The sequence below is a fragment of the Molossus molossus genome, unplaced genomic scaffold (genome assembly GCF_014108415.1).
Source record: "Molossus molossus isolate mMolMol1 unplaced genomic scaffold, mMolMol1.p scaffold_m16_p_17, whole genome shotgun sequence".
Taxonomy (NCBI): Eukaryota; Metazoa; Chordata; class Mammalia; order Chiroptera; family Molossidae; genus Molossus; species Molossus molossus.
Window position 1 is genome coordinate 43,007,909 of NW_023425352.1, and position 13,103 is coordinate 43,021,011.

At 41.0% G+C, this 13,103-nt stretch overlaps 1 non-coding gene across 1 annotated transcript; it reads right to left on the minus strand.

The window, feature by feature from the left end:
• Positions 1 to 12,361: 12,361 nt before the first annotated feature.
• Positions 12,362 to 12,522, minus strand: LOC118632804. Its single transcript, XR_004960068.1, has one exon. It is a non-coding gene; the product is annotated as a U1 spliceosomal RNA (small nuclear RNA).
• Positions 12,523 to 13,103: the final 581 nt, after the last annotated feature.

Below are 13,103 nucleotides of genomic sequence, written 5' to 3' on the forward strand. Positions count from 1 at the left end.
CGCATCATATGCCAAACACTGTGCTAGGTATTTGGGGTACATTATCTTGCAGTCAGAAACAGTGTAACAAAAGAGAAAGACTTCAGCATCAGGCAGACCTTGGTTTGAAGCTGGGCTCCATCATTGATCACCTGTATGATGGAGTTAAAATAGTTTATCTCTCTGATCCTTAGTTAACTTAATAAGAAGATATTGTAATAATACCTACTTTTCATTGTTGCTGGAGTAACTAGAGATACTGTGTATAAAGTACCTGCCCCATAGTAGGCCTTTCCATAAACAGATATCAGTGCTCTCGTGACTGTCATGAATGATCACCACGGACTCCTGGTGAAAGCCTGCAGGAAATGACCGTCAGCTGCCAAGGACAAGTTGGCCAAAGAAGATCCAGGAAGGTAATAGACACAGGCTGTATTTGATGTATTGGTGGATCACTATGGCTAACACGACTAATGGTGGCGTCAGGAAGAAAAGACCACGGAGCTTCCCCTGCAATAGCAACAAAAACGTCCTTCCAGGGCCTTGACCAGATGAGGCATACCTAGTCCTTGGATGGACTTGGAGGAACTGAGAAAGTAGGCTTGCACAGACACTCTGCACACCCCCAGACAGCTCCCTTCCACCCTCCCCCAACTCTAGGTCCTGTTCTCATGGCGCCTTGTGCACAGATGTCTGTTACCAGTAACATTTAGGAGAAAGTACCCACAATATGCCTGGCCTTGGGCTACCCCCATTAGGTACTAAGGCACAGGGCCCGTCAGAGAGTTGCAATTTGAATAGATAATCATGAAACTCTTTAAAATCTAAAGAAATGCAACTCTAATGTCAAAGGGTAAGCAATGTGATTCCTTGGAACAAAGTCCCCTATTTGGCATGTCTCCAGTATCCCTCCACAGTCAGTCCTGTCGAAAGCTTCCACTTGGGGAAGAAGGGGAGGGTCGTGCTGATCTATGCTTGGTGTGTTAGTGTCCTGCCGCTGCTGTAACAAACAACCACAAACCAGATGGCTTGAAACAGCACAGTTTATTCTCTCACAGCTCTGCCAGGCAGTTGTTTGAGTCTCATATGGCTAAAAGCCAGGTGTCAGCAGGGCAGGCTCCTTCCGGAGACTCCTGGGGAGAAGCTGTTCCTTGCCTTTCCCGGCGTCCAGAGGCCATTCTCATTCCATGGCTCGTGGCCTCACATGGCAGCGCCTTTTCTCCCCCTGCTCTGTCATCACGTGGCCCTCTCCTCTCCTGCCATCCAGCCTCTCTGCCTCCCTCTCATCAAGACCCTTGTAATTACATTTAGGGCCCACCTGGGAAACACAGAATAATCTCTCCAACTCAAAATCCTTTAGCTCAATCGTATCTGCTGAGTTTTCTTTGCCATGTAAGGTAAAATCCACAAGTTCTAGACACTAGGGTCTGAATTTCTTTGAGGGCCATAATTCAGCCCACCAGAGTAGGTATGTCAAAAAATGGCAACGCTGCCTCATCTTTTGAGAAAGCAGCAGACACATTCGGGCCTGGCAAGGGAGGCGGGGCAGATCACGTGGCACATCAAGTTAGGCACATCCCAACCCTAGGGCCAGGATGATGAGGGTCCTTCTGAAGGAACTGTTTCTAGAATCATAGCGCTGCAAGAGAACGAGGTCCTCATCTTAGAGATGAGAAGACTGAGTATTTGCAAAATGCCATACAGTGACTTCCCCGGGCTGTTCAACCAGACCAGAGCACAGAGTTCTCTGTTTCTTTAGAGAACCCTGAATGAAGTAGTTACTTAAGTTTCTAAGTTGGCAAATGTTATCTCTTTTATGGGAGGAGTATGGCAAAGCAACACCACTCCCCACCCCCGAAAGCCAGTGCAGAAAAGTCACCCCTCTGTGGGTGGAGCCGTGAAGCATCCATGAGTTGTGATGCTGTGTATTTTCGTTTGAGTCCGACCCCTTGGTCCCCTGAGTTCTGGAAGCTTTCTCACTGGCCTTTTCAAGCTCAGCTGGCATTGCTGTTGGGATGGAACTTGTCAAGAAACATTGATTGTTCTGGAGAAAAGGAGAAATAAACCAGTGATTCTGCACCAAGTGGGCCCCCTATCCTGGCCAGTTCACGTGGAGGGGTTTTTCCTCTGCCGTCTTACCTCCTGGCCGTGGTTTCAAGGTGCGGTGTCTGAGGCTGGGGCCCAGCGATCTGTGTTCCAATGGGCCCTGCGAGGGATTCCGATGGAAGCTAAACGTGAGAACCATTTCCTGAAGGTAAGGCTGGATTTCTCCGGGTGAGGGGGTAGGAGGGCAGGAGAAAAGAGGCGAGCAGGGCTTACCTCCCAGGTTGAGAATGGCCTCGGAAATCATTATGGCAAAGGGTAGGTTTTCTTCTCAGGTGTGTTGGGGTGGAGAACTCCAGCTTCACTCCGACTGACAAGACACAAGAAACTGACAAAGGATTAAATAGTGTGGGCGATCCTGTGGAAAGTATTCAGGAGTGTGGTTTTGGATGACAGCAAGGAGAACAATCTCAACCAGGATGGAGAGAGAGGCGTGGTATATATATATATATATATATATTTTTAAATATCTTCCTTCCCAGTAACCTGGAGACCTGAAAAAAATGTGGAGGTTCTGTCTTTGAACAAAGGAGTGAGGAAAGGAACGTGCATTCTGAGCTGGGAAGTCATTACAAGAGGAACTGACAACTTACTGGGTGACACCAGCTGAAAGTGGTAAAACTGATGAAAAAACAACGAGGAGACCCCTGGGTGCAGTGCAGTGAGAGAGGGTTCCTTTCTCCTCGAGGGTCAAGAAGTAAAATATGAAGAGACAGGTAGCACTCTTCAAACTCACTAGAGGCAGAAATTGCTCCTTACCCGATGGGACCTGGATCTAGGGCAGGGCTCTTAATGGGGGCTATTTGTCCCCCAGGACACTTTTGGCAATGTTAGAGACACTTCTAATTGTCACAACTTGCAAGGTTGCTGCTGGCATTTAATGAGCAGAGACCAGGAGGCTGCGGAGCACCCCACGATGCACAGGGCAGCCCTCCACGAGCATTATCTGGCTCCAAGTGCCAACGCTGCGAGGTCAGGGGACGCTGCCCTAGGGTGCGGTGTCCTGACAGCCTTCCTCTCAGTCACAGCAGTCTTCCTTGTGGAAACCGCATGCTTTCAGGCAGCAAAAGTTGTGCCTTTTCATCCAAATGACTGAGAGCAATTTTAAGTGGTTGGGAGACCTGGGGGTGCTGACAGAGACAGAACTAAAGATCTATGTACGGGTGAATCCACAGAAGAGAAAATCAAGAAAACAGGCCAGAAAGACAGCTCCCATCTTCTCCCTCCCGAGGACCTTGGTCCCCTAAAATCCAGGTACCGTCTCCCAGCTCTCTTCTGGTGTGTGGGCAATGCTGTCTTCATATCAGCAATTCCATCCTTGCAAGGGAGAGGTACCAGAGGATGCATATAGCTCTGGGATGGCAAATGTGCTCTTTAACCAACCACTCTGACTCTCAAACACACATTACACCCATCCCGAATCATCAGCACCGTTTCATTGTTTAACTAGCGAAAGGAAAACCTATTCATTAGAAAAGAAGCCCTGTAATGTACTTCTCCATGACCTCGTTTAATGAGCGATCCAAGAGGCTAGTATTTTCCACTGAATATGTGCCAAGAATGCACTATGTATTAAACATAAAGATCCATCTACTTCCTGTCCAGGATTGCCCAGGGCTACCAGATATTCAATTAAGAGAATTTTAAATTCAATCTACTAAAGGTACGCAAGAAATAAAAATCTGATTTTACTCCTCTCTGGTATATTTTTCCCCAATTGCTCTTGCTTAAATATGCCCCCCACCCCTTTTTGTCCACTTAATTAGTAGTAAAGATGTAAATATTTGCAGGTAAAATATAAGTTTTTTAAAATTATTCTGTCGACTTTTTCTGCTGTTCTAATAGAGTTGGGTAACATTTATAAGTTTGTTTTAATTTTTTTAACCCCTTAATTAAAATTGTCTGGAATTTAATTAACCTCTAATTAATTTCCCTACTTATTCCTTCAATTTACAAGCAAAGAGGTTGAGATTAAAAAAAAAAACAACAACAAAAAACCTGGGGGTACGGTTTCATAAATTAAAATGAAAGCAGTTGTAAGGTTTTTATTTTTGGTTTTGTTTTTAATTGAGTGATTTGACTCAGTCCTCCTACAGGACATTGTTTTCCTGGAGCCCACACGGTCACTCCTCGGAGCAGCTGAAGAACTTGTGCTTTGGCCTCTGAGCCTCTGGCGACCATGAGGGACAAGCCCACACACCTACCTGTTTTATAAAAAGCTTTCAGAACTGGAAAGAAGAAATGCTATAAATAAACTTGGTTATATGTGTATCTGATAAAATCACAAGGGTTACAATTCCCTCTGGGTAAAAAAAAAGAAATATATATACTCTGAAGCTTGTTTTTTGTTTTGTTGTTGTTGTTTTTTTTGTTTTGTTTTTATCCTCACCCGAGGATATTTTTCCATTTTTTGTACAGATAGAATGGGAAGGAGAGAGAGGAAGGGAGAGAGAGAGAGAAACATCGACGTGAAGGGACACATCGAGTGGCCGCCACCCGCACGACCAACCAGGGCTGGGGACAAATCGCAACCGAAGTACGTGCCCTTAGCGGGAACCGAACCCAGGTCTCTCCAGACCGTAGGCCGACGCTCTAACCACTGAGCCAAACTGGCCAGGGCTGTTGTTGTTTTATTTGTCACTGAGTATTGCATAATAAATGGGGAAAATGCTCTGACTGAACAAGGTTACTAGAGCCAGTGAAAGGAATTCATGTGCCTAAGCAGATCCAAAGGGGACTGGCCTAGTCACAATTGTTGCTAAGAATGTCAGAAAACAAAGATGTGGTCTGAAATAAGACTTCGTTTCCTACTAGACACACTGTTTCTTTCTTCTCTGATCTTGCACATTCATGCAGGCTTCCCTTTGCGCACACACATGTACACTTCTCTTTGCACACAGTTAGTATATCTCCATTCTCCTGACTACTTTACTTGACTGATCCACATATAAATTATTAGGATTCTTATCAAAGAAGTCTTTTCTCAAAATTGGATATGGGTTTGCCTTCATGTCAAACTCCTGTTATTAAAAGTATTGCCTGATATACCCTTCTGTCCACTCCTTACTGTCAGTTCTACTTAATTCTTTATAACTCAGCTCAGTCACTGCCACCTCCTCTGGGAAGTCTTCCAGGATGTTCCACTCCCAGTTGGAGGGAGCTGTCCTTCCCAGCTCTTTGGTGACCTGTGTGGTCCTCTCTCTCTATTGTGAAGGTGTAGTGACTGGGTACACATCCTCCCCTGCCCTCTGCCCTGGACTATGAGTTCCTTACAACTAGGGATCTAGTATCTTTGTACAGCCAGTGCCCAGGACAGAGCCTGCTATGTACTAGGCACTCAATACATTTCATACATTTTCCTTGACAAGCTTAGTGATAGAATGAAAGCTCACTCCTCAACTACATAGTACAGGAATGTATGCCCGTCAAAACTGGAATTCACAGCAATGTGTCTCATTTTATAGATATTCCTGCCAGGCAACAGAGAAGGGAACAAATAACAAAATCAGCACTACCACACTACATAATAAATATGCAGAGAGCCCCTAAAGCTCAGCAACTTCTACTTCAACTTAAATTTATTTATTCATCCAACAAACATTTAGTTTTGTGCAAAAATCCAGGCACTGGTTAGTTTTCAGAGACCCAAAAAATAAAGAGAGTGTCAGGGATACCAAAACTGTACATTTAAAACAAAATGAGATAAGAGCCCAATAAAGGTGCATATAAAATGTGATAGCAGCATGATGAGGTCTTAAGCTCTAGAGTCAGACTGTTCAGGTATATGACCACCCTCACCATTTATTATTATCAATGTGATCTGGCTAGGTATTTACCCTCCCTAAGCCCCGGGATCCTTACCTACAGAACAGAAATATAATAATTTCTACCTCATAATGTCCTTCTGGTATTAACTTTCATAATCTTTGTAAAGTGCTTAAAACAATGTCTGGGGCACGGTAAACATTCAGTAAATGTCAGTGCTTCTACTGCTGCCCCTACCTCAATGCTACAAAATATGAAAGAATGCCCTACTTAATGAGTATAGAGAGGGACAGTGAGAGGTGGAGTTTTCCTTTTTTAAATATTTTTCTTTATTGATTTTAGAGAGAGAGGAAGCAAGAGAGAAAGAGAGAGAAACATCAATGAGAAAGAACATCAATTGGCTGCCTCCTGCATACCCCACTGGGGATCGGTCTGCAACCTTGGCATGTGCCCTGATTGGGAATCGAACCAGGACCTCTCAGTCCATGGGAGGACACTCAATCCACTGAGCCACACCAGCTGAGCAAGAGGTGGGGTGTTTTTTTTTTTTAACTTTCATTTACTTAATACATAAAACTAGTCAAAAAAAATTCAAGAGGAAGGAAGACTTTTAAACTCTTTTTATAAGGCCAGCATAATCCTAATTCCAAAACCAGATAAAGACACTACAAAGAAAGAAAATTACAGGCCAATATTCCTGATGAACATAGACGCTAATTTCTTCAACAAAATGTTAGCAAAACCAGATCCAGCAATATATTTTTAAAAGTATTCACCATGATCAAATGGGATTTATCCCTGGGATGCAAGGCTGGGACAATATTCACAAATCAATAAATGTGATACATCACATAAACAAAATGAAAGATAAAAATCATGATCATATCAATTAAAAAGCATTTGACAAAATCCAGCACCTATTTCTGATAAAAACCTCAGCCAAGTGCGAGTACAGTGATCATATCTCAATGTAATAAAGGCCATATATGAAAAACCTACAGCCAACATCATATTCAATAGGCAAAAACTAAAAACATTTCCCTTAAGAACAGGAACAAGACAGGGACGTCCACTTTCACCACTCTGATTCAACAAAGTACTGGGAGCCTTAGCCACAACAATCAGACAAGAATAAAAAATAAAAGGCCTCCAAACTGGAAAAGAGGAAGTGAAACTGTCATTATTTGCAGATGACATGATATTTTACATAGAAACCCTAAAGACTCCACCAAAAAACTACTCGATTTAAAAAACGAATTTGGCAAAGTAGCAGGATACAAAATTAATGTCCAGAGATCGATGGCATTCATATACATCAATAGTGAACACTCAGAAAGGAAAACAAACAAACAAAAAAGATCCCATTTACCATTGCAAAAAAATAAATAAATTAAGATACCTAGGAATAAACTTAATCAAAGAGGTAAAAGACCTGTTCTCAGAAAACTATAGGACACTGAAAAAAGAAATAGAGGAAGATTTTAAAAAGTGAAAGCATATACCAATGGCATATTTCACAGATCTAGAACAAATACTCAGAAAGTTTATATGGAACCATAAAAGGCCCCAAATAGCCATAGCAATATTGAAAAAGGAGAACAAAGTTGGAAGGATCACAATACCGGATATCAGGTTATACTACAAAGCTACTGTAATCAAAGCAGCCTGGTACTGGCACAAGAACAGGCATATAGATCAATGGAACAGAACAGAGAACCCAGAAGTTGACCCAAGACATTATGCTCAATTAATATGTGACAAAGGAGGCAAGAGCATACAATGGAGTAAAGACAGCCTCTTCAATAAATGGTGTTGGGAAAATTGGACAGCTACATGCAAAAAAATGAAACTAGACCACCAACTTATACCATACACAAGAATAAACTGAAAATGGATAAAAGACTTAAGTTGTGAAACCATAAAAATCCTAGAAGAAAATGTAGGTAGCAAAATCTCAGATATCACATGTAGCAGAATATTCTTCAATACATTTCCTAGGGCAAGAGAAACAAAGGAAAAAATTAATAAATGGGACTACATCAAACTAAAAAGCTTTGCATGGCAAAAGAAACCAGCATCAAAATGAAAATGGAACCCATTGTATGGGAGAACATATTTGCCAATAATACACCGGATAAGGGGTTAATATCCAAAATATATAAAGTGCTCATACAATTAAAAGGAAGACAAACAATCCCATTAAAAAATGGGCAGAGGACCTGAATAGACACTTCTTCAATACAAATGGCCAAGAGATATATGAAAAAATGCTCAGTGTCACTAATCATCAGACAGATGCAAATTAAAATGACAATGAGGTATCACCTTACACCTTCCAGAATGGCTACCATGAGAAATCATGAAATAACAAGTGCTGGCAAGGATGTGAAGAAAAGGAGACTCTAGTACACTGCTGGTGGGATGCAGACTGGTGCAGATACTATTGTAAACAACATGGTGTTTCCTAAAAAATTAAAAATGGAACTGTCATTTGACCCCGAGATCCCACTACTAGGAATATATCCTAAGAAGTCTGAAACACCAGTCAGAAAGAATATATGTACCCCTATATTCATAGCAGCGCTATTTACCATAGCTAAAATCTGGAAACAGCCTAAGTGCCCATCAGTAGATGAGTGGATAGAAAAGCTGTGGTACATATACACAATGGAGTACTATGCAGCTGTAAGGAAGAAAGATCTCTTACCCTTTCTGACGACGTAGAGAGACCTGGAGAATATTATGCTAAGCGAAATAAGCCAGTCAGAGAAAGACAAGTATCACGTGATCTCACTTATTTGTGGAATATAATGGCCACAATAAGCTGTTGAACAAAATAGATCCAGAGACATGGAAGTAGGGAAGAGACTGACAAACCTCAGAGGGAAGAGGGGTAGAGGGTGGGACAAAAAACCCAAAGAACGTATATGCATATATGCACAACCAATAGACATAGACTACAGTGCAGTGAAGGCAGGGGTGATTCGGGAGGAGGGAGGGGGATGTCAATGGGGAAAAAAAGGGAGAGACATCTGTAATACTTTCAACAATAAAAATATATTTTATAAAAACTTCTGTTTACTTAATTCTTAAAAGATTAACCCATTACTTAACCACAGTGGAAAACAAAGTTAAACAAAATCATCTGTATTCTCAAATAAACATTTTGGTGCATATTGCGCCACAATTTTTTATTTGCATATATAAAGATTGTGCTATGCATACTCTTGTACCATTTTCACACTATTCCTGTCAGTAAATGTGTATTTACATCATAAACTCTTAACAGTTCCATTTATTTATTGTGTAATTTCATACTATTGGGTTTAGTTAACTGCCTATTTTTTGTTCTATTAGGAACAACACTGTAAAAAACTTTTTTTTTCTCTCTGCCAATTGTCTGATAATGAACTGAATGATAATTTCTTTCTGATATATTTCTACAAGATAGCAAATAAACAGCAACAGTTAAACTTAGCTTTATTTTTTCAATAGGCAAATCATTTGCATATTTCAAATATCAGAACAATATAAAAATCATAATTAAGATACCTTGCTAACATGTCTTCATTCGTCATGTTTCCCATTTTCTCCTATCATAAGAAACCATCTTAATTAGGTTATTATGTAACTTTTCGGTGTTGTTATACAAACATTAGCAAATACTCCATATATATTCTTTTTTAAAACTTTTTATTTTACAGTTTACATTCAATATTATTTTGTATTAGTTTCAGATGTACTACTTAGTGGTTAGACAATCATATACTTTGCAAAGTATTCCCCCCAGGTACTTCCAGTACCAACCTGGTGCCATACATGGTTACTGCGGTACTATTGGCTACATTCCCTGTGCTGTACTTTACATCCCCACGATTATTTTGTAACTACCAATTTGTGCTTCTTAATCCCTTCACCTCTTTCAGCCAGTCCCACAACCCCCTTTCATCTGGCATCCATCAGTCCAGTCCGCTCTCTGTGTCTGTGAGTCTGTTTGAATTTTGTTTGTTCATTTATTTTGTTCTTTAGATTTCACATATGAGTGAAATCATATGGTATATGTCTTTCTCTGACTGACTTAATTCACTTAGCTTAATATCCCCTAGGTTCATCCATTCTGTTGCAAATGGTAAGATTTCATTATTTTACCCCCATACATAGTCTTTATTTTTCCCATTTATTACACAGAAGTTAACCTAGTATACTCATGTTCAGCATGTTTCCCTCCCATTTAACAGTATATTGGAGATATACCATGTGGTACATAAAAATATTTCTGCCCTCTCCACCTCTCCACCCCCTCCTTACTTAGTAATAACAAGGACAAGGACAAATAATGAGCAAGCTGCCTAGATTATTCCAAACACATGATACACACTGTCTGCCAGTTCCCCAGTCTAGGGTCTTGATTTTTGGGGTTTCCTTTTAAACAGAAACATGTGAATAGATTATAAGAGACATTTATTACCACATATTTTACTAGTTTACATTGACTCTGAAACCAAAAAACAGTAGGGAAAACACAGGTGTGTGGTCCCAGAAAGCTCTCCCGGGATGAAGTTAATCCTGTATATACGTGAGCAGTTTCATCTCCTTCATGACCTCATTCTTTGTTTACAGTACAGACCCGTCCCCAAATCATCCCGACTTTCTTCCAAAAAAACACTAGCTATTTTGTGGGGGGTTTTTTTGCATTTTGGTTTTCTCATTACGATAGAATTACCATAAAATGATGGTCCCATTGCCAGGTCAACCAGGACTGGATAATGAACAATGAAACTTCGATAGTTTTATTTCCCCTCCTTGTTTTGCATTCCTCTCTGTAAGGCAGCTCCCTCTGGCGTTCTGGCTGGCCTTCAGTTTCTCTCGAAATTACTGAAGATATGGCTTCCATTTCTTCCAGCTAAACTTGAAATCGTTCTCCTCCTCTTAGCCAGAACATTGCTGACCCTTTTCACTCAACCAAGTGTAGATAAAACAGGTAGACATTCCACATAAAAAAGAATGCAAGGTGGTGTGTTTAGAGAACCACAGGTTGTTGGAATCTACTGGGACACAGAGTAAAGCACTGGGAATATTAGGAGGTGTGCCAGATCAGGTAGGCTGGGGCCGTACTGTGAAGAAAGTGGGATAGTATGCTAATAAGCTTAGGTTCTAGTATCTCTGTGATGGAAAGCCATTGAATACTTTTAAGGGAAGTTATAACGTGGCTGTGGAGATTGAGGAGATCCTGGAGAGAGGACAACCAGCCAGGCAGTTACTGAAAGCCTTAAGTGATGAGAAACTACACTCGGGGCGTAGCAGTAAGAATGGAAATAGAGGACAAGGTAGAATGGACTTGTTGAATCAGCTGTGGCTGGGGAGAAAAATGGTCAGTCCAACTCAACACTGAAACTTCTGAGGTGGCTGAAAATGGAGAGACTGTATTTGATGGAGGAAGAGATGAGATTAGACGGCTGTGGGAACTCCAGACGGAGATGCCCAGTAGGGAGTAAGCCTGGAGCTCACAAGAGAGGTGAGAATGGCAAACACACATTTTGTCATCGCCATTATATAGGTGGTAGCTGTAACTTTGGGGTTCAACAAGACCTTGCAAGGGGAGAGAATAGAGTGACAAGAGAGTGCCCAGAGTGAACCTCTGAGAACCATGATGGGGAGAAAGAAATCAGCCCGTGAAGGGGACTGAGAAGCAGAAACCAGTGCTAACAGGAAAACCACTTACCACAGAGAGGCCACTGTTGGGAAGGATTCATTTCTTAAAACAGTTTCAAAATAAAAAGTTTTGCCAACAACATCAAATGCCTCATGATGTCACATAAAATGATGCTATGTATAGCAAATAAATACTGCTTGTTTGACTTTTCCATGTGAATGAAAAATAAGCCAAATGATTTTTATTTCTGTAAATTAGCTTAATGAACTAAAGTTATTTTTTTTTCTCAAACTGATGTACATTTACCTTCTGTTTTCAATCTTTTGTAAATGGCCAATACGTGTTTGTCATCAATATGTAAATACCATTTTTGTGCCACTCTCGTCTAATTTATCACTCTCCCACTACAAAATTATTTAATGGACCCTTACCAGGTACTAGACCCTGTCCTGTGACATGTCCTGACATTGCTTCCCCTGCCCTTCCCCTTGACCCTCCCTGGGCTCAGCTACATAGTCTCAGGGACATTTTCCTGAGTAGCTTCATCCTGAGATTCACAGAGGGAGAAGTCATTCATTGTGATTTTATGGTCCCTGGGCCTATCTGCCCCTGGGCTTATCGTACTAACCCAACACCTACTCAGGGATGGACTTGGGCTTTTCCCAGAATGTGAAGCAGGCAACACTTCTAGGAGAAGACAAGCTCACAGCCTAACATAACCAGCAGACACCTATTTAGAAAGAAAAATAACATGTGATTACAGATTTCTTCAGAAGCAGTGTAAGAATAATAGAGAAAGAAACATATACAAAAAGAGAAGAGAAAAAATATATCGACAGCATTTTTATGTTTATACTTTTCCAAGGGAGAGCACGGTAGTCCCCCACTACCACAAATAATGCAGGCGAGTTTCCCACATTTGGGGAAGTCGCAGGGCTCAGCACATCCTGAGTGTAATGGAGAAGCCCGGCCCGGGGAAAACCACCTTCGTGTTCATGGTATCTCCCCTGCCAGGTAGGTATTCAACAGCACTGTTAAAAGAAAAACAAGTGGGAAAAACAGTTATGGGAAATACAATAGATGGAATAAATAACACACAATACATGAAATAAATATTAAGAGGACCCAGCTGGGGAAATTAGCATCCTGGAAGATCGGATTGAAGAATTCTCAACAAAGGGGGAAAAAAGTAAATAAATAAATAAATAAATAAATAAATAAATAAATAAATAAAACTAGTTGATATGAGAAAAGTATAACTGCTAACATGTAAATAGAGTCATCAAAATAGAGAAAAACAGAAATAGGGAGGAGTGAGTATTTGAAGAAATAATAAAGATAAAATCTTCAAATTAAAAAAAGATGGAAAACCTGAATCAAAAACCTTATAAAGCCCCAAAAATAAGAAATGAGAAAAAAATACTTCACCTGGATCTATCATGTGAAATTTTAAAATATAAAATCAGCCTGGCTGGTGTGGCTCAGTGGATTGAACATTGTCCCATGGACTGAGAGGTCCTGGTTTGATTCCGGGTCAATGCACATGCCCAGGTTTTGGGCTTGATCCCCAGTGGGGGTGGGGGGTGGGGGTGGGGTTTGCAGG